The following is a 23,261-nucleotide window of genomic DNA, read 5'->3' on the forward strand; positions in this document are numbered from 1 at the left end:
GTAACTATGACATGTAGTTTTGTGAGAATAAAGTTCATTCATTCATATCTAATCATTTGTTGTTAATGGAAATGAATTCTCAGTTGAGAACGGCTGAGGCACAATCACAGCATAGTCAAAGTTTAGCCCAAATGTACTTCACTTAGCCCAAACGTGTATCTCCCATCTAATGATTATGATTTAGGTTAAACATTCATAAAAAATCTTTAGAAATAAAGAATTAAAAAAAAAATACGCCTTAATTATTTTATTTTTTGTAAATCAAGTTGTAAACGAATTTCAATTAAAATAAGTAGAAATTTGGATTCACATTAAAGAACTTATTTTGATATTTTTTTTGCAAATTCAGGAACATTTAATTGATACCTTTATGTTGATTATAACATTTAATTGTTTACAATCAGAGACATATAATACAATTACAATTGTATTACAGGTCTCTGTTATAATCATTAAACATGTTAAAGGAGGCCGAGTTGACTGACTTCATAGACGGTCCGAATTGACTTATTAGTCGGTCCTACTGTCTCTGGGCCGAATTGTCCCATGTGTCAAATATGGTGGATTCAAGCACCTGCTTGGATGCAGAGTAAACAAATGATACAAGGATATATCTTTGAAGCATTCAGGTAGTCATTATCTTTTGTATGATTGTCAATTATTTCATATGACTTACTTGACTTAATCCTCTTCATTCCTTGTGGAACATAGGGCTGCCACAGTCGCTTTCCACCTTACTCTATTTTGGGCTATTCTTTTTGCTTCGTTCCAGGTATATCCAATCTCCTCCAGCTCCTTGCGCCTTGATCTTCTCCAGCTGTGAAATGGTCTCCCCGGTCTCCGATGTCCTTGGGGGTTCCATTCTAATGCTTGTCTAGTGATGGTACCTACAGGTTTCCTCAAAGTGTGCCCAATCCATTGCCATGTTCTTCTCTTTAGCTGTTTAATTGCGGGTTCCTGGTTGGTCCTTTCCCATAAGCATTTGTTACTTATTGTTTCTGGCCACCAAAATTTACAAATTTGGCGCAGGCATTTGTTGATAAAAACCTGGATTTGATGTTGTACCCCTGCTGTGTAAGTCTCCAGGTTTCTGCTCCATAAAAAAGGACTGATTTTACATTGGTGTTGAAAATTCGAATTTTGGTGTTTTCTGTAAATGCTGTTGATTTCCAAACTGGCTTCAGCATAGCAAAGGCTTGTCGAGCTTTACTTATTCTTGTCCTAATGTCTGCATCTGTCCCACCCGTTCTATCCATGATGCTTCCTAAATAAGTAAATTGGTCTACTTCTTCAAGATCTTCTCCTTCAATTGAAACTGTTCCTTCTTTTCTGGTCTTTACTTTCATATTTTTTGTCTTCTTTATGTTGATTTTTAGGCCTAGTTTTTTTCCTGTTTCATGGAGTTTGGTGGATGTGCTGGTGGTTGTACGCAGGATTGTGCATGCGTCTAGTGTGGTAGGAGCCATAGGCTTTTTATCACCGCTGGCTAGCCTACTTGCAAGTGAAAAGAAAGCCGAGTGAGTAAGTCTTTCTGCCAGTACATAGCCTCTGCACTATTCAAGACTTCTGCAATGCCTCCCCGTGACAGCACATGGTAACTAGGGTCTTGCATCCTAGGCATAATTGCAGGGGATCTCGGAGCAGCAAGGGCCCTAGAGGTGCAGTGTGTAGGCCCACCGGTGTGTGGATATGCCCTAGCACTCATCAACCTTGCCCCAGCTATGGGTAAATAGTTGGTCAGATGAAGATCATAGCTCCGTTAAAGCAGTTCATCTAAGAGAAGGACAACTTGATACAAAACCAATGGCTAGATGAGAGTCATAAGCTTTGGCTAGCAGCTTATCTAGAGGAAGGAAACCTTGATTAATAAATCCCTAGCCCTCCTGGTAGGGGGTTTGGCGTCAGGCTAATCACCTTGCCCTGTAAAAAAACAGCTGATTACAGAAACTAATTATTTCATATATCCTCTATATAAAAAATAAAACATTGTCGTAGAAAAATAGTATTCGAATACAAGCGAATGTCTTAGACCGAAAAGAGCAGTTCTTTTCCTGTTTTCATCAGCAGATCAGTTAGTTAATTGTGCATGTTGTATATTTTCAGAAGTCCATTAATACTGGAAGTGCGAAATGTATACAAACTTCTTTACAATGAGGGTGTCCTGAGATTAGAATTTTCTCATTGTCCAACAATGTTTAGAGAAGATTTTTGAGAACTTTCAATTAAGTGAGGGTTGTAAATAATTTGGGGGTACCTTCATGACGAATAACCAAAACTAACTGTAACAGATAAATTATTTGAGACCTCTGATGACGAATCATGATAATTATATTTTGAAGAATTAGGATAAAAATTTTTCACCAATTTGAGCTAACAGTGGCTGAAAATGACCATTTGACATCTGACAGTAAAGGGCATTCCTACCCTCATTAGAGAGTAGCAAAATTCTTAATCCCTTTTGGGATTCTATGTCTGGAGCTATTTTCTATTTAGTTGGCAGCCAAACTGAAAATTACTCTGGATGAGGAATCTAAAATGGATAAGCAATTTTTTTTTACCTATGTTTTGGACTTATGGTATTGTCTTATCTTGATGAAAAATCCTGCCTTTCAAAAGCACACCTCTGGTTTCAGCCAGAGTAAACAGTTTATTAAACAGCAGATAAAAAGTTTATTACACTTTTAAACTCTAATAACATGAATAAAGAAATAACTAAATAACTTAGATTTTATGCATTCACACCTTTGACTGAGTGATCACAAGCGTAACCCTTTCATATTATGCATAGTGCGAGTTAGAACCATGCAGTCACCCAAATCATGCATTAACAATAATCATTATGGGATATGATAGTGCACCCTATCTTTTTTTTTAAGACATGAAATACATTTATTGAAAAACACTTAATTATAATTTACGTTGTACAATTAAGTCAGGGAAGTACAAACAAGGGGCCCTGTGTTTACAATGTTCCATTGTCCAGGATTAAACGATGGTCTCTTATAAAAAAAATATTTTCTGTGTTTAGTACATATTAGTTGCATTGTTAAACACCAAAAAATAAACAATCAAACACTGCACGGTGGAACTATAGTCACCCAAATCATGCAGTACAATGATCTGTATGATTATTATATATAATAGTGCAAAAAATTTAAAAAAATTGATTTTAGTGTTTAGATCAATTAAAGTCTTGTTACATGTACATGTAGTAGCACATACTTTTGATTCCTTGAATTTAAAGGGTTTGAGAGATTATCAGACTGGTACCCAACAATAAAACAACTAACAAGAACTTAAAAGATGATAGACACAAAATAATGACATAAGAGTACTCATAGATACATAAGAAAGCTAGTTGCTTCAAAACCCAATTTCAAATAATATTTATTTTACCGTAAGATTTGATACATGCACTTTGTTTTAAAAAGAGAAAAATGAAAGAGAAGTTCCACTGTCAAGCTCCAAACAATTTGATACATGCACTTTGTTTTAAAAAGTAAAAAATGAAAGAGAAGTTCCACTGTCAAGCTCCAAACAATTTGATACATGCACTTTGTTTTAAAAAGTGAAAAATGAAAGAGAAGTTCCACTGTCAAGCTCCAAACAATTTGATACATGAACTTTGTTTTAAAAAGTTAAAAATGAAAGAGAAGTTCCACTGTCAAGCTCCAAACAATTTGATACATGCACTTTGTTTTAAAAAGTGAAAAATGAAAGAGGAGTTCCTCTGTCAAGCTCCAAATCACTAGTTTTACTTTTTGGTCTTGAGTTTAAAATTTTTTGATTTATTATTTTGGAAATAGAAAATTGAAAATTTGATTGGTTGCACTTCTACTCCTGGTAATAAACATTACTACTGTATAGTGAGGATACAGGGTTAGAGTACTCCTGGTAATAAACATTACTACTGTATAGTGAGGATACAGGGTTAGAGTACTCCTGGTAATAAACATTACTACTGTATAGTGAGGATACAGGGTTAGAGTACTCCTGGTAATAAACATTACTACTGTATAGTGAGGATACAGGGTTAGAGGAAAGGGGGTATACATTATCGTCATAGAAGAAATAGACTATTTTATGCCAAAAATAGTATTTTTTCTAATCAAAGAGGGGATCCTCTATACTTCCACCTGTATCTTCCCCTTCAAATATAGATGTACATCATAGACATGCATGTGTATGCATTCAGCTTGGAAATTTAACCATTTCCTAAAGTTAGAAATTGAATGCATTAAAATAAATATATATATACATACTAACTTTGTTTAGGTTGTATAATCAATCAATATACATCATTAAAATAATTTCCATAATATTGATTTGACTGTCTCTGTCTTGGCATCAAACCAAAAGATTAAAACACTGGCACAAATCCATCATAGTTTAAAAGTACGTAAATTGTTATTGTTTACATTCTATCAGCTGATCTTACATCAGGAGACAGTCAAATTTGTACTTCATTGGTGAAAGTCGAATTAGTAAAGGTAGGGTTGTTATAAATTATTGTAGTACTAATTTTACATGTAGTAGTATAAAAATAGTAGAATAGACAATTTTTTAAAGGTACATGTATTGTCTTGACCATAGGGAAGTTGGTATGCTGTCTGTATTGAAAATATCATTCAGTATTTGACAAATATTGAAAAAACAAATTACTATATGTGGTTGCCCTCAATGTGGTACCATCCATCAGCATTAAGTTGGACACTACATTTTAGCTAGGTCAGCCTTTCTATGTTCCAATTGTTGTAGCCACAATCCTGTCTTCTTCATTGTGTATACATGACATTGACAAATATTAAACTTATCACTGTATTTTAAATTTCCAAAAAAACCCCATTTAGTTGAGCAGCAGTATTTTTGGCAATTCTTTTTTTTATGACTTTTGTATAGGTTTGTGAATTACGAAATAATAGAGTTATTTAACTAGCATTCAGGGTCCTATTTAATAAAACAATTAAACTGATAAGTTTATACGAATGTATAACATAAATATATACAATATAGAGAACTTTGTACGTTGAGGAGAAGAATGGTGCGATAAAGTCAAATGAATACTTTTGTGAAATACTTTCCTAAACTAAAATTCTAAAATATTGATATAATTGATAAGATTCCTTTGGAATTTATTTCTCTCTGAATTATTTATAAGTAATGAAATCACATTAGTTTCTTTTGAGTTCAGTTGATACTGTTCTTTAATGGAATTTATACAGACATGAATCATCTGAGCTGTGCTAATTGTAGCTAAAATAGATTTCTTTACCTTGAAAGAAGATTTTACAATGTCATATAATAGAATTTTTCTGTTCTTATTTCCATATTTTATTCATTAGAGAAGTCACTTTTTTCTACATCTAGCAAAGAATTCTGCTCAAACTGGTGCTAAGGGTTGTCTCAAATTTGATAGAGATCAGGAGTGGGTTTCACAAAAAAACTTATGACTAAGATTGATCATAAGTCATGAACAATTCAGTATACTTACGATCAATCTTAGTCATAAGTTTTTTGTGAAACCGACTCCAGAGTTTTGGAGGTTAAGGTCACAACAGCTATTATTTATCTGAGGCCACACTTAAAAATATTTTGGTTTGCCCAAACCCTACCCAAAGGTATAGACAGTGGGTAGGTAGGTAGGCATTTTCTTTTTTTTTTTGCAAAGAGAAATTGAAGTGTCAGATGTTTTTAAGTCTTCGTGCCTATCTGATTAAAAAAAAAACTTTTTCACATCAGGACAATAAAAGATTTTGAGAAGGTAGCTATTTTCTGGGTAGGTAGGGTTAGGGCAAACAAACATATTCTTTTTTATGGCCTGAAATAGCGGACAAAAAAATTGTTTTGGATTTTTTTAACCACATATGTCATGTATGTCAAACCTTCACCAAACCTAGCTCAAATATGACACATAGAAAGAAGAACAGCATATTGATTTCGTAGTCAATAGGTCAAAGTACCTATAGATAGACTGAAAGTTGGGGAAAAGTTTTTATTTGGGATAATATCTTTTGAGGCAAAAATCAGAACCTAGACCAAAAATGAAATTAAAATTGTTTGATAATGATATTGTCTACCTACCCACCTAAAACATCCTAAAAAGCAGCCTACCCAAAAAATGTTGACACAAATCGTATAAAATTTTTTTTTTTTTTTTTTTCGTGCTCTAGCGTCGGTTTCTTGTCTAAAATATGTATCTATGTTATTGGCCAAAAAAGAAATAAAATCCCTACCTACCTACCCAACCCTACAAGGCATTGGTAGGCAACATCAAACATAGAATTTTTTAAGCCCTATCTTTGGTGGATATATATATAATGCCCCTTGAGGTGAACAAATCTCCTCCATTAAATTATAGGTCAAAGGTTAAGGTAACAGTAGTAATTGATACACTGAAATTGTTTCCGCCATTTGACATAAATGTCAGTGAATTTTATAGTCTTTATTGTACTAGACCTAAAAATCTTTTCTTTACTGCAAATTATTTCATAAAGATCACAACTGGACTAATCCATGGTGCTTCTGTAGTTTTTTTAACTTGAATACATACACATACATAAAAGTTTTGTAAAATCGTCTTTTACTGTATACTTAATTAATTAAATGGATATAAAAGGTGCATTTAAAACAGGGTGACCCTATAAGTAATCCGTGATAAATCTACAATAATACTCTTTAATCGTGATGTGTACTCATTGGAGCGAGTCTGTTGATATTTACTGTTTGTGTATTGGATATATATGTGTGACTCCATCAGATGGTTTTGTTACTTTATGGTTCTTAGTCGTTAAATCAACAGGGAGTTGATGAATTGAACTATTTGAATGATTTGAAGGTAATTTTCTAAGTTTTAAATGTAATTTGATTAAATGTTATTATAATGTCACTTGACTGACTTATAATGACTGAATGTTTTTTTTTCACAATGACTCAAATAAATTTCGCAAGACTTATAAATTAAAATTTTACCTTTAAATTGGCTTTTTTATAGTTTCCTTATATTAATGACTTTCATCAAGTACAAAGAAGTGGCATCTAGAGTTAACCACATAAATGGCCCTCATCATTGTCTGATAATTTAGTCAATTCTTTCTTTAAATTCACCTGGTTAATTTGGACAATGCGAGTTATTGCCATTACTTTGCATCTTTTGTTGTCGTCATCAACATTTCCAAAAACATCTTTTCAGAAACTTGTTTCTGTTTAAACACTGTTGTACATAACATGTTTTATGTCAATAAGTGTCTCTGAAGGGATTTGTTAAATACATAACAGGCTATTATTTGAACTTGGAATTATTTTCAATTATGGAATTTGCATAATTTCTTGTGCTTGAAATTTTTAATAAATTCCATGTTTATTCTGTATTATAATGTTTTGAGCGGTTCATAACACTTCTCATACAATGTATTTTGTATAGATAGTGTTGTGCGCGGCACAGTACATTCTATTGAAAATGTACTATCTTCTTTGTAATAGAAAGTGTTGTGCGCAGCACAGAACATTAAAGTCCAAGTAAACATGGAATTTATTAAAAATTTCAAACACAAGAAATTATGCAAATTCCATAATTAAAAATAATTCCAAGTTTAAATAATAGCCTGTTACATGTTGTTTATTCAGATGGTCCTGTTCACATGTTGTTTGTTCAGATGGTCCTGTTCACATCACCATATCATTTCTTATCACAATTGTCTGCATTCAGCATGAGCAGGTGTTCTGTCATGTATGGTGTATGGTGCTCTTACTATAAGAGATGGAAAAAACTGCTTGATATATTTTAATCTATTTTCTCACTTTAGGAAAATAAATGATATATATGAGATGCTGGTTTCCTTATCTACATGTACCCTAACTTTGTCAAATCGAACCCCTATCCCAACTTTGAGCTCCTACTCTTGCTTTGAGCCCCAACCCAAACTTTGAGACACTACCCTTTATGACATTGCCAAATTAAATGATTATTCCCTTAGTAAATATTAAATAGAGGATAATGATTCAGTTAAAATTTTCCTCTGGGTAACCGGCATTGAGTAAACTGAGTTTGAAAAAGGGTGATATATGAAGCTCTATACTGGTAGGATTTAAACCTTGGAAGCAGGTTGATAATGATATGAAAATATTCAAATAAAACAAATCTAGAGTCATTCAATGGAATATTGAAACGAGGAGATATGATTGCCTGAGTTAGGACAACAATGAGAGGCGGATTTGGGGTAGGGGGTGCATTGGGGTGAGAGGGGGCAGTGAGGGCTCCCACTTATGGAGCTTCATATATGATAAATGCATAGACCTTTTACAAGTATCACTCCAAAGGTTTGCTTGCTAGGGGCAGCCCCTTTCTTAAAATCCTGGATGTGCACCTGACAATCCACCAAGGACAGGCAGGATTTGCTAATTCTTTAATGAGTATATATATATAGGTTTGAACGTTGTTTTCAATTTAGACTTGTTTATATATACATTGTATATATATAGATCAGAAATAAGTGATTCAGTATTCTTGCTGGCTGGAGTTTGACATAGATGTTTTGAGAATTCCTTTTTAAAAATAAAATATAAATGAATGAAAAAACACTATCAGTCTGTACAAAATTGTTGGTTGACATTTTGCAGGTAATTTGTGTAGATTAAGTTCTGTATTTACTCTCTTCAGGTAATGTAAATTCAGAAAAAATTCTTGCAGTATGTTGAGATTGTTGAACAATGGACTAAAATGGGAAATTTATTATTGTGATTTCAGAAACTCTGTATACAAATAATATTAACCAAATGAAAAATGTGAGTTCTTATTTTAAGTGATAAATTAAACCATTAAGTCACAGTTTTTCTCAAAAACAATAACATCACAAAAATTTCTGAATTTAAAGTAACTTTGTGGCAGTAAAAGACTTGTAACTATTTCCATCATGACATTGCATGTCACAGTGTCATCTGTCATCAGACAAATTGTACATCTTGACAAAAAAGATTGTTCTCGATTTATGATCCCAGAAAATCGTGGTGTATCCCCTTTTGTCAGCAGTGAATGAATGGTATACAATATAAAGGTTCCTCATGTTGAAGTATAATTAAAGTAATAATAATCAGTCAGATAAAAGGTATTATTTACTGGTATTGTTTTTCAGTGATTCTTTTGCCCCAACGACCTTGAAATGACATATCAAGTTGTTAAAATCTTTTTGTTTTGTTCTGTTTAACAATGTTTACCTTTAATTTGGTTGTAGAACAATTTTGTAAAGATAGTTATAGCATTTGTAAAGTGGTGAGTGGTCTTTGATTTGCACTGAGGATTTATGAAAATTGGTGTTTGCTAATTTTTTGATTCAGTGTTGGTATAAATATTGCTCTGTCAGATCATGCCAGTACGTATTATATTTTACTTCCATGGTCAGAGGTAACTCTTCAAATAAAATTGAGAATGGAAATGGGGAATGTGTCAAAGAGACAACAACCCGACCATAGAGCAGACAACAGCCGAAGGCTACCAATGGGTCTTAAATGCAGCGAGAAACTCCTGCACCCGAAGGCGTCCTTCAGCTGATCCCTAAACAAATATGTATACTAGTTCAGTGATAATGGACGTCATACTAAACTCCAAATTATACACAGGAAACTAAAATTAAAAATGATACAAGACTAACAAAATAGACTTTTCTACATTATGTGTTACTATCTCCTTCTGCATACCCCCCCCCCGTAAAGAACATGTAAAGACAAATGTGCAGAACATATGTCTGACATGTGTAAACCAAACCATGAAGATGATACTCAAAAGAGGAAAGTGCCATTTCTTCACTAAAAGTAGGTCACTATGACCTATAGTTAGGAAAAATTAGAAGTGCATAGTATGATTGTCAATGAGACATGGAATCAATGTGGAACTTTAGAGTAAAAGTAATGCACCAATTATGCTGACTCCTCCAAGAAAAAAGACGTACATTCTTTATGTGCCTGTCCCATTGAGTCAGGAGCCTGTAATTCAGTGGTTGTCGTTTGTTGCTGTGTATCATATTTGTTTTTCGTTCATTATTTTGTACATAAATTAGGCCATTAGTTTTCTCAGTTGAATTGTTTAACATTTGTCACTTAGAGCCTTTTATAGCTGACTATGCGGTATGGGATTTGCTCATTGTCAAAGGCTGTACGTTGACCTATAGTTGTTAATTTCTGTGTCATTTGGTCTTTGTGGAGAGTTGTCTCATTGGCAATCATACCACATCTTCTTTTTTATATTAACAACAGATGGTCCAGATAGCCTGACTGTGAACAGGCACAAAATGTTGTTGGGTGAAACCATTTTTTTTTATTAGCTTAAAACTAATCCCCTTTGCCTACTTGTATCAAAACAGTCCGTCGTTAAAGTAAAACGCACAATATATATAAAAAAAGCTGCACAGTCCACCTTGTACCTAACCATCAGGTGACAACTGACTTGAACAAGAAAATAAAAGACAGAAGTCTGCACCATAATCATAATGACATACTACAAAGGTAAATGTGTAGACCGAATGTCTTTTTGTCAGAAATATGAAATAATTGTTTAATTTGGTTGCTTTACATGCAGTGGCAAATAGATTATATTGCATGCATGTTTAGGAAGAGAACAGATTGACAATAAATATAAGAGGTAGTCCTGTATAAGAGGCCGTCCAGGATGAAGGTTTGGGAAATTTGGACTGCCATTGGAAAATAAGGGTACAGTATATTGGATAGGGACAGAAAATTTGACTTGCAATAGCCACCTATTGACCCTCAAAGAGATGTTGCAAGGGTTCCTTATGTGCAGAGAGTGTGGCACTCTCTTTATGTAATAAATATTATGACTAACTGAACCAGTCTTAACTACACATATTAGTGTATAGCATAAGACAGTCCTTAAAGTTGCCAACAGCGTAGTTTAGAAATTGAATTGTATGTTTTACAAACTGATAAAGTATAAAAAGTGAGTACAATTCAAATATGGCTAGGCTTTCTGCCAGATAATTTCAAACAAAGAAAACCATCAGAATTAAAACATATCAAAAAGGATCAATGCAAAGAGGATTTTCTCAATAAAATGCATCCTTGTTACGGTGAAACTTGACACATATTTATCAATCTAATGTTTTCATTTTGATCATGAGTTTAAATGTATCAATACATATATGTAGCAATGTAAACACTAAACAGCTGATTTTTATTGGCACTGTGCCAGGATACTATATGGAACAAAGAAAAGACATTATGATAAATATTGAAGTAGTAGTTTATAAAATCAATACAGAGAACCTAAATTGGCTAACTAAAGACCAAAAATATTTACATTTTGAGATTAAAATTAACTTGCACTTATTTTGGTCTAGGAAAAGTTTGTCTTAGTCTGTCAAGAGACATTGTGTTTGAATTGGTTTATCTATAGCTCTATGATGTTAATATGATTGGTCATTTTTATGTCATTTTGTATTTTATAGAACGCTTGCTTGAAATTTACTTCAGGCAGGTGTGTGGCAGGTTGTACGTTATAGATATCTGTAAAAAATACTTTAAAAAAAAATGTGTTTGTTGAATTTTAAGAATTGAAATATTTAATGTGAATTTATTGTGGTATGCTGACTATTTGATGAACTCTGGCCTGCTCTTTCCTGTATCTGCCAATGTATCAACTAAAAACTCAATTGTTAACTTACAGCATTGTTATAGCCATTGTTAGTGCATTGTTATAGCCAAAAGTCTTGTATTGGTTTGATTGTTAGTGCATTGTTATAGCCAAAAGTCTTGTATTGGTTTGATTGTTAGTCTGCATTGTTATAGCCAAAAGTCTTGTATTGGTTTGATTGTTAGTGCATTTTTATAGCCAAAAGTCTTGAATTGGTTTGATTGTTAGTCTGCATTGTTATAGCCAAAAGTCTTGTATTGGTTTGATTGTTAGTCTGCATTGTTATAGCCAAAAGTCTTGTATTGGTTTGATTGTTAATGCTTTGTTATAGCCAAAAGTCTTGTATTGGTTAGATTGTTAGTGCATTGTTATAGCCAAAAGTCTTGTATTGGTTAGATTGTTAGTGCATTGTTCTAGCCAAAAGTCTTGTATTGGTTTGATTGTTAGTCCGCATTGTTATAGCCAAAAGTCTTGTATTGGTTTGATTGTTAGTGCATTGTTATAGCCAAATGTTTTGTATTGGTTTGATTGTTAGTGCATTGTTATAGCCAAAAGTCTTGTATTGGTTTGATTGTTAGTGCATTGTTATAGCCAAAAGTCTTTGTATTGGTTAGATTGTTAGTGCATTGTTCTAGCCAAAAGTCTTGTATTGGTTTGATTGTTAGTCTGCATTGTTATAGCCAAAAGTCTTGTATTGGTTAGATTGTTAGTGCATTGTTATAGCCAAAAGTCTTGTATTGGTTAGATGGTTAGTGCATTGTTATAGCCAAAAGTCTTGTATTGGTTAGATTGTTAGTGCATTGTTATAGCCAAAAGTCTTGTATTGGTTTGATTGTTAGTGCATTGTTATAGCCAAAAGTCTTGTAATAGTTTGATTGTTAGTGCATTGTTATAGCCAAAAGTCTTGTATTGGTTTGATTGTTAGTGCATTGTTATAGCCAAAAGTCTTTGTATTGGTTAGATTGTTAGTGCATTGTTCTAGCCAAAAGTCTTGTATTGGTTTGATTGTTAGTCTGCATTGTTATAGCCAAAAGTCTTGTATTGGTTAGATTGTTAGTGCATTGTTATAGCCAAAAGTCTTGTATTGGTTAGATGGTTAGTGCATTGTTATAGCCAAAAGTCTTGTATTGGTAAGATTGTTAGTGCATTGTTATAGCCAAAAGTCTTGTATTGGTTTGATTGTTAGTGCATTGTTATAGCCAAAAGTATTGTAATGGTTTGATTGTTAGTGCATTGTTATAGCCAAAAGTCTTGTATTGGTTTGATTGTTAGTGCATTGTTATAGCCAAAAGTCTTGTATTGGTTTGATTGTTAGTGCATTGTTATAGCCAAAAGTCTTTGTATTGGTTTGATTGTTAGTGCATTGTTATAGCCAAAAGTCTTGTATTGGTTTGATTGTTAGTCTGCATTGTTATAGCCTAAAGTCTTGTATTGATTTGATTGTTAGTGCATTGTTATAGCCAAAAGTCTTGTATTGTTTTGATTGTTAGTGCATTGTTATAGCCAAAAGTCTTGTATTGGTTTGATTGTTAGTGCATTGTTATAGCCAAAAGTCTTGTAATAGTTTGATTGTTAGTGCATTGTTATAGCCAAAAGTCATGTATTGGTTTGATTGTTAGTGCATTGTTATAGCCAAAAGTCTTTGTATTGGTTAGATTGTTAGTGCATTGTTCTAGCCAAAAGTCTTGTATTGGTTTGATTGTTAGTCTGCATTGTTATAGCCAAAAGTCTTGTATTGGTTAGATGTTAGTGCATTGTTATAGCCAAAAGTCTTGCATTGGTTAGATGGTTAGTGCATTGTTATAGCCAAAAGTCTTGTATTGGTAAGATTGTTAGTGCATTGTTATAGCCAAAAGTCTTGTATTGGTTTGATTGTTAGTGCATTGTTATAGCCAAAAGTATTGTAATGGTTTGATTGTTAGTGCATTGTTATAGCCAAAAGTCTTGTATTGGTTTGATTGTTAGTGCATTGTTATAGCCAAAAGTCTTGTATTGGTTTGATTGTTAGTGCATTGTTATAGCCAAAAGTCTTTGTATTGGTTTGATTGTTAGTGCATTGTTATAGCCAAAAGTCTTGTATTGGTTTGATTGTTAGTGCATTGTTATAGCCAAAAGTTTTGTATTGGTTTGATTGTTAGTCTGCATTGTTATAGCCTAAAGTCTTGTATTGATTTGATTGTTAGTGCATTGTTATAGCCAAAAGTCTTGTATTGTTTTGATTGTTAGTGCATTGTTACAGCCAAAAGTCTTGTATTGGTTAGATGGTTAGTGCATTGCTATAGCCAAAAGTCTTTGTATTGGTTTGATTGTAAGTGCATTGTTATAACCAAAAGTCTTGTATTGGTTAGATTGTTAGTGCATTGTTATAGCCAAAAGTCTTGTATTGGTTAGATTGTTAGTGCATTGTTCTAGCCAAAAGTCTTGTATTGGTTTGATTGTTAGTCCGCATTGTTATAGCCAAAAGTCTTGTATTGGTTTGATTGTTAGTGCATTGTTATAGCCAAATGTTTTGTATTGGTTTGATTGTTAGTGCATTGTTATAGCCAAAAGTCTTGTATTGGTTTGATTGTTAGTGCATTGTTATAGCCAAAAGTCTTTGTATTGGTTAGATTGTTAGTGCATTGTTCTAGCCAAAAGTCTTGTATTGGTTTGATTGTTAGTCTGCATTGTTATAGCCAAAAGTCTTGTATTGGTTAGATTGTTAGTGCATTGTTATAGCCAAAAGTCTTGTATTGGTTAGATGGTTAGTGCATTGTTATAGCCAAAAGTCTTGTATTGGTTTGATTGTTAGTGCATTGTTATAGCCAAAAGTCTTGTAATAGTTTGATTGTTAGTGCATTGTTATAGCCAAAAGTCTTGTATTGGTTTGATTGTTAGTGCATTGTTATAGCCAAAAGTCTTGTAATAGTTTGATTGTTAGTGCATTGTTATAGCCAAAAGTCTTGTATTGGTTTGATTGTTAGTGCATTGTTATAGCCAAAAGTCTTTGTATTGGTTAGATTGTTAGTGCATTGTTCTAGCCAAAAGTCTTGTATTGGTTTGATTGTTAGTCTGCATTGTTATAGCCAAAAGTCTTGTATTGGTTAGATTGTTAGTGCATTGTTATAGCCAAAAGTCTTGTATTGGTTAGATGGTTAGTGCATTGTTATAGCCAAAAGTCTTGTATTGGTAAGATTGTTAGTGCATTGTTATAGCCAAAAGTCTTGTATTGGTTTGATTGTTAGTGCATTGTTATAGCCAAAAGTATTGTAATGGTTTGATTGTTAGTGCATTGTTATAGCCAAAAGTCTTGTATTGGTTTGATTGTTAGTGCATTGTTATAGCCAAAAGTCTTGTATTGGTTTGATTGTTAGTGCATTGTTATAGCCAAAAGTCTTTGTATTGGTTTGATTGTTAGTGCATTGTTATAGCCAAAAGTCTTGTATTGGTTTGATTGTTAGTGCATTGTTATAGCCAAAAGTTTTGTATTGGTTTGATTGTTAGTCTGCATTGTTATAGCCTAAAGTCTTGTATTGATTTGATTGTTAGTGCATTGTTATAGCCAAAAGTCTTGTATTGTTTTGATTGTTAGTGCATTGTTATAGCCAAAAGTCTTGTATTGGTTTGATTGTTAGTGCATTGTTATAGCCAAAAGTCTTTGTATTGGTTAGATTGTTAGTGCATTGTTCTAGCCAAAAGTCTTGTATTGGTTTGATTGTTAGTCTGCATTGTTATAGCCAAAAGTCTTGTATTGGTTAGATGTTAGTGCATTGTTATAGCCAAAAGTCTTGCATTGGTTAGATGGTTAGTGCATTGTTATAGCCAAAAGTCTTGTATTGGTAAGATTGTTAGTGCATTGTTATAGCCAAAAGTCTTGTATTGGTTTGATTGTTAGTGCATTGTTATAGCCAAAAGTATTGTAATGGTTTGATTGTTAGTGCATTGTTATAGCCAAAAGTCTTGTATTGGTTTGATTGTTAGTGCATTGTTATAGCCAAAAGTCTTGTATTGGTTTGATTGTTAGTGCATTGTTATAGCCAAAAGTCTTTGTATTGGTTTGATTGTTAGTGCATTGTTATAGCCAAAAGTCTTGTATTGGTTTGATTGTTAGTGCATTGTTATAGCCAAAAGTTTTGTATTGGTTTGATTGTTAGTCTGCATTGTTATAGCCTAAAGTCTTGTATTGATTTGATTGTTAGTGCATTGTTATAGCCAAAAGTCTTGTATTGTTTTGATTGTTAGTGCATTGTTACAGCCAAAAGTCTTGTATTGGTTAGATGGTTAGTGCATTGCTATAGCCAAAAGTCTTTGTATTGGTTTGATTGTAAGTGCATTGTTATAACCAAAAGTCTTGTATTGGTTAGATTGTTAGTGCATTGTTATAGCCAAAAGTCTTGTATTGGTTAGATTGTTAGTGCATTGTTCTAGCCAAAAGTCTTGTATTGGTTTGATTGTTAGTCCGCATTGTTATAGCCAAAAGTCTTGTATTGGTTTGATTGTTAGTGCATTGTTATAGCCAAATGTTTTGTATTGGTTTGATTGTTAGTGCATTGTTATAGCCAAAAGTCTTGTATTGGTTTGATTGTTAGTGCATTGTTATAGCCAAAAGTCTTTGTATTGGTTAGATTGTTAGTGCATTGTTCTAGCCAAAAGTCTTGTATTGGTTTGATTGTTAGTCTGCATTGTTATAGCCAAAAGTCTTGTATTGGTTAGATTGTTAGTGCATTGTTATAGCCAAAAGTCTTGTATTGGTTAGATGGTTAGTGCATTGTTATAGCCAAAAGTCTTGTATTGGTTAGATTGTTAGTGCATTGTTATAGCCAAAAGTCTTGTATTGGTTTGATTGTTAGTGCATTGTTATAGCCAAAAGTCTTGTAATAGTTTGATTGTTAGTGCATTGTTATAGCCAAAAGTCTTGTATTGGTTTGATTGTTAGTGCATTGTTATAGCCAAAAGTCTTTGTATTGGTTAGATTGTTAGTGCATTGTTCTAGCCAAAAGTCTTGTATTGGTTTGATTGTTAGTCTGCATTGTTATAGCCAAAAGTCTTGTATTGGTTAGATTGTTAGTGCATTGTTATAGCCAAAAGTCTTGTATTGGTTAGATGGTTAGTGCATTGTTATAGCCAAAAGTCTTGTATTGGTAAGATTGTTAGTGCATTGTTATAGCCAAAAGTCTTGTATTGGTTTGATTGTTAGTGCATTGTTATAGCCAAAAGTATTGTAATGGTTTGATTGTTAGTGCATTGTTATAGCCAAAAGTCTTGTATTGGTTTGATTGTTAGTGCATTGTTATAGCCAAAAGTCTTGTATTGGTTTGATTGTTAGTGCATTGTTATAGCCAAAAGTTTTGTATTGGTTAGATGGTTAGTGCATTGTTATAGCCAAAAGTCTTTGTATTGGTTTGATTGTTAGTGCATTGTTATAGCCAAAAGTCTTGTATTGGTTTGATTGTTAGTGCATTGTTATAGCCAAAAGTTTTGTATTGGTTTGATTGTTAGTCTGCATTGTTATAGCCTAAAGTCTTGTATTGATTTGATTGTTAGTGCATTGTTATAGCCAAAAGTCTTGTATTGTTTTGATTGTTAGTGCATTGTTACAGCCAAAAGTCTTGTATTGGTTAGTTGGTTAGTGCATTGCTTTAGCCAAAAGTCTTTGTATTGGTTTGATTGTAAGTGCATTGTTATAACCAAAAGTCTTGTATTGGTTAGATTGTTAGTGCATTGTTATAGCCAAAAGTCTTGTATTGGTTAGATTGTTAGTCTGCATTGTTATAGCCAAAAGTTTTGTATTGGTTTGATTGTTAGTGCTTTGTTATAGCCAAAAGTCTTGTATTGGTTTGATTGTTAGTGCATTGTTATAGCCAAAAGTCTTGTATTGGTTAGATTGTTAGTGCATTGTTACAGCCAAAAGTCTTGTATTGGTTAGTTGGTTAGTGCATTGTTATAGCCAAAAGTCTTTGTATTGGTTTGATTGTTAGTGCATTGTTATAGCCGAAAGTCTTGTATTGGTTTGATTGTTAGTGCATTGTTATAGCCAAAAGTCTTGTATTGGTTAGATTGTTAGTGCATTGTTATAGCCAAAAGTCTTGTATTGGTTAGATTGTTAGTCTGCATTGTTATAGCCAAAAGTCTTGTATTGGTTTGTTTGTTAGTGCATTGTTATAGCCAAAAGTCTTGTATTGGTTTGAGGAATGGTACTAAGGCCAAATCATATAGAAGGATAACATGATACATCTTTTAAGGAAACTTTACATTGGCAAAGGGATGATTGTTGTTATGTATTTATATGAATATATTCAACTGTACCCTCAAGATGCTTTTGTCTCAGTTTGAGGAACATAATCGCATTATATTAACAAAATCAAAATATTTTTGACATTTTTGGTTAAATTTGCAAATTTCAAGCGTTTTTTCACTTACACTGACATTTCTCTGTTTTGCGGATTTAAACAATATTTGAAAATAACATAAAATCATTGATTTTTATAAAAAAAAAAATAAATGTGTTAGAATATATCCTCTTATCTTGTATAATTTATTTAATCCCTTTATGAATAGATATTTGTAGATCATTTTATATAAATCATTTAAATGAAGCTATTCATACAAAGCAAATACAATAAAGAAATTTAAAAAGAAGAAAGTATTATATTTAAACAATAAGGGACAATATAAGTAATACTCGATCAGTAAGTACCAATGAACATAAAATTTGGAAGTTCTTGAATTAGTCACCAACAAAACTAATAAGATTTAAATTGTGTCTTCTCACAATTCCTCAGGTCAAAAGTTCATGCCATCATTGTCCAGTTACAATTTAAAAGGTCTATTTTAAAATAATAACTTAATTAAGGGGATATCTTTGTTAAGGTAAAACTCTAATTATTTTCACCTGTCTTTGGGATGTGTATTGGCCCTATGCCAATCTAATCCAATACACACATGGCAAAGATCTTTTGTGATACAATTGACACAAAGAGAACCCACCAGCTGACACTCAGGGTATAAGGTATATATAAACTCTGTGTTTCTTTGTGATGCTTACCAAACAGAATCATACCAAGATACTATCTGAAATACTTTATTTTATTTTAATGATGTTAAATGGACTTCAGCTAAAACGATGAACTTGTTTGATATGAAAAACTACAGTTAATTAACAGGTATATGGATTAATATCATTTACTTTCTTTGTGATGCTCATATAATCAAATTTGTAGCATTGATGTTATTACTAATAAGTGTGGCGAATCGATATATGTACAGCCAGTGTAATATCATGTATATTTGATACACAGAACTGTCATATATTTGATGACTTTTGACCTGTCATTTTTAATTGTTTATAAAATGTTTAGTTCTTTAGAAGAGTCTGAGATTGACATTTTAAAAGATATACTATACATTAAACCTTGAAGTAGATATTGACCATTTGGAGAGTAAGAATAACTTGTGAATGCTTACAGTAACTGAGCGTTCTATTTTGATACAGTATTGTGTTACCTGTCTTTTGACATGTACAAATGTAATTCAGATGTTTTAGAGTCACACTGAATTTTATAATGCATTCTTTTATTTACTTTTCAAGTTGTCTAAGTAGTTCTACTGCTGCACCATTAGCCTGCCAATGCTGAGATTGTGAATTTGAACCCTGTACGTGGCAAGTGTGTTCAACTCCAATCTTAATTGGCTAGGATTGTCAGTTTTCCCTGCTGAAGGTGTGGTTCCCTCCAGCTTCCTCCACCGATAAAAACTGGCTGCCACAAAATTGGAAATAGTGTTGAACAGGGTGTTACCCCCCACAATCAAAATCAAATATATTTATATTTAGTTATTGTACCGATGAAGGGGGAATGTATGAAAAGGGGGATGAGAACATATAAACTTATTTGTCCAGTCAGGAAAGGCATGTTCCTTTGTGAGTCCATTGCTTGAGAACATATAAACTTATTGTCCAGTCAGGAAAGGCATGTTCCTTTGTGAGTCCATTGCTTCAGAACATATAAACTTATTGTCCAGTCAGGAAAGGCATGTTCCTTTGTGAGTCCATTGCTTGAGAACATATAAACTTATTGTCCAGTCAGGAAATGCATGTTCCTTTGTGAGTCCATTGCTTGAGAACATATAAACTTATTGTCCAGTCAGGAAAGGCATGTTCCTTTGTGAGTCCATTGCTTGAGAACATATAAACTTATTGTCCAGTCAGGAAAGGCATGTTCCTTTGTGAGTCCATTGCTTGAGAACATATAAACTTATTGTCCAGTCAGGAAAGGCATGTTCCTTTGTGAGTCCATTGCTTGAGAACATATAAACTTATTGTCCAGTCAGGAAACGCATGTTCCTTTGTGAGTCCATTGCTTGGGTCGAAGATTCCACCACAGTTTTAGACTCTGGGCAGTTTAGAGCATAAATACTGCATCATAAAACAATCTTCTTGTAATATTACTTCCTGCAAACAAAGTTTTGAAAAAAGTACTAGTGGGGTTATGCAGTAATAGATTAGAATAGAAATCTGCATTAACATATCTATCATTAATGTAAAAATGTATTCAATAGGTTAAATAATATTTGGGGCTATAACAAGTTGAAGCAAGTTATTTGTTTAGCTCAGCATGTGCAGGTAGTTCTAGTTAATCTTAGATTGACATTTTAATTTATTTAAAAATGGTACAAATACTCACATATAATTCCAATTTCAAGAAGCATGCAAAATCTTTTGCTAATTATGGCACTAGTTTTTAAATTTAAGTCAAACTTTCAGAATGTGATTATTTTGGCGTACTTTAATGAATTAACCATCATCAGGAATGCCCAGAGTAAAAATAGGTGTAAGATGAAGATAGTCAAATACTTTGTAAAAAAACCTTAAAAAAATTACATTTATATGATATGGAAGAGAAAATTTAGCAATATTAGAAATCATATAAGTAAATAGTACTTAAAATTATTTGGCATGGTCATGTGATTAGTATGAAGAACTTTTGGTATGCTTATTTAAAAAATGACCTTGACAAAGCTTTCAGTCTATTTATTACAAATGAATGTATTTAAATTTAATGCAAAATGTATTATGACCTTAATTTTTCATCTAAAGCCTTTGTAAACTGTTTTGAAAAAATCAAAAATTGTGTCTGGGACTGAGAAATTCCTCTGACCTTGGATACGGATAATCCTTAGAATCATATTCAAGGCCGTCTTCCCTCTGTACTAATAACCTTTATGATAGATATTCAACCTTTTGTGTCTTCCATTCAGTACTTATTTTCTTTATGAAAAATATTCATTCTTTTGAGTTTCATTTTGAATAAATTTCTTCACCAATTTGATAATGCTATACATTTTTAACTTTTTTGGTTCATAAAATTTGTCCTGGTTTACAAATGACAGGGGTCATTCCAGTATACTTTAAGTTTGAAAAAAAAGATAAACATGTAAAATACCGTCAATTCACGTCGATAATTTAATTTAGTTGCTAATATTTTGAAATAATGTCCCTGAGGTTTTCTTATTATGAATTTCTTCCAACTATTAAACAAGATATGGTTCACTAAAATAAGGTGTCATCTCCATGGTCTATTTTAAGATTTTGCATAGAGGTTTCATAGTGTAAGATATTTTACTTTTCTGAAACATTTGAAATATCTTGGAAACATCAACTGCCTCTAAGAATAAGGTCACTTACTTACTTTACCGGTACTTTCTGCGTTTGCACAACTTTGTTGCCAATGACTCTGAGCCCTTAACTCCAATTCCACTGCAAACCTCGTCCAATCAAACATATCTTATTGCGTTTGCACAACTTTGTTGCCAATGACTCTGAGCCCTTAACTCCAATTCCACTGCAAACCTCGTCCAATCAAACATATCTTATTGCGTTAGAATATGAATTATTATGATATGGTCAGTAAAAAGCAAGAAAATATAATTTAAGGTACTGGAATGGAGAGACAAAAAAATCACATAACATGAAATATTACTAATTTAGAATTTATCAGATATATCAATGGAAAAGTTTTGTTCTTCATTTTGGCATGTTTGGGGTCTTCTATAATGATCTGAAGGGCTCGCACAGCAAGATCACATTGGCCCCTAGCATTGACTAATGAGATGTAGTGGGATTGTCAATGAGACAACTGTATATCCATGAGAGACTAAAGGACATTAGGATGTAAACAAATTAATATTTACCATAGGTATTTACTTATCTGGTAGATGCTAAAACAAATCTGTCCCACCCTGAACATATGTATTCCAGTTAAAATACTATTTTTAATGAAGAAAGACTTTTCATATAGGATTTGTGATAAATGGCTTGTAAATGGTCTTCCGTACATTTGAATCAAAAACACATTTGTATTTATTTTATAAGGAATAAGTGTTCCAGTGGCCTTTTTTTTAACGGATTTAAGTGGTTAATTATTCTATCTGAACTATTGAAGCAAAAGTAATAGAGTTTCTACATGCTAATTAAGTTTATCATTTAAAGTCTTAAAATAAAACTCCTGAATTTAAAATTGTAATTTAAAAGGTAGATTTAAATCTGGCATTTTATAGCCTGTTTTTCATTTAAAATACCATCCATCAAGTATAAGTAATAATAAAGTGTTTTTTTCAAGTCATCTTTAAATGAACTAGGACATCCTGGTAATGTTTAAGTCATCTATTATAAATCTTGGTATTAAATGAAGTGCTATTCTCAATTAATATTTTAAAAAGATCATTTAACCCTGCTGCACATTATTGTGTATCATCAGTTGTCTTAAATTTTTTTTGTATTTTGAAAATTTTGTGTTGGTTACAGATCTTTGAGTTAGATAGTGTCTGTTAAATTTATTGACAACTTATTTAGACCTGGGATGGTTTGAGCTTACTTAGACACAAATGTTAACCTATTGAAGTCTTTTTGGTTATTGGCATCATTGACATATTCTCAAAATAGACTTTTATTTCATATTAATACATGAGTATAATTGTCAAAAATAACTTTAATCAGATCTTTTAAAATAAATTTAAGGAAATGGCACCAATTACTTATTCCAAAATTAGGTTACAGCTTAAAATATAAATTGATAGGTGCAGGAGGAAAATAATTATGGCATTGTTAAACTCCTGTCATAAAATGGAATGTGGAACTCTGTGGGGAATATATTTTCTTTGAGTTGTCATTAGGATAACAAGTACATAAGGATATATTATACAAATATAGCCTTTGTATGAGGTTGATACGAAGTTATATCCACCTGAGAGAAGCATATGGACTGAGGACGAAGTCCGATGTCGATATGCTTCTCTAGGTCGATATAACATTGTATTGACCTAAACCAAAGGCTACAATTGTTATATTATTAATCAACAACTATTGCATGAACAATGTAAAATTGGGGATTTCTAGAATGTATTTTTAGTAACATACTGTATGCCCTGTGCAATATGCTGTTTTTGACCTACAAAAAGCTAAACACAACAGTATTGGTGTGCAAACTGAGTAAATACAAATGTACATGTGATCAAGTTTTAACGAATCACACATCCTTAAAAATATTTGATTAATAATATACCTCAATACATTGTTTTCAGTACATAATATTAATAGTAATTTTCACCAGGTTGCACCACAATTTTTTAAAAATTTTGAAGATATCAT

General features: G+C 32.4%; 1 protein-coding gene across 3 annotated transcripts in view; it reads left to right on the forward strand.

The window, feature by feature from the left end:
- The first annotated feature begins 577 nt into the window (after positions 1-577).
- LOC127706153 (uncharacterized) overlaps positions 578-23,261 on the forward strand; it is a 66,321-nt gene continuing 43,637 nt past the window's right edge. The window contains exon 1 of one of the 3 annotated variants that reach the window (XM_052210598.1): positions 578-629. The gene's annotated coding sequence lies outside the window, so the exon portion shown is untranslated. Of the gene's footprint in view, positions 630-4,439; positions 4,491-6,716; positions 6,836-23,261 lie in introns of those variants that run through there. The other 2 variants (XM_052210599.1, XM_052210595.1) reach the window with 2 other exon arrangements.

The sequence above is a fragment of the Mytilus californianus genome, unplaced genomic scaffold (genome assembly GCF_021869535.1).
Source record: "Mytilus californianus isolate M0D057914Y unplaced genomic scaffold, xbMytCali1.0.p SCAF_6, whole genome shotgun sequence".
Classification (NCBI taxonomy): Eukaryota; Metazoa; Mollusca; class Bivalvia; order Mytilida; family Mytilidae; genus Mytilus; species Mytilus californianus.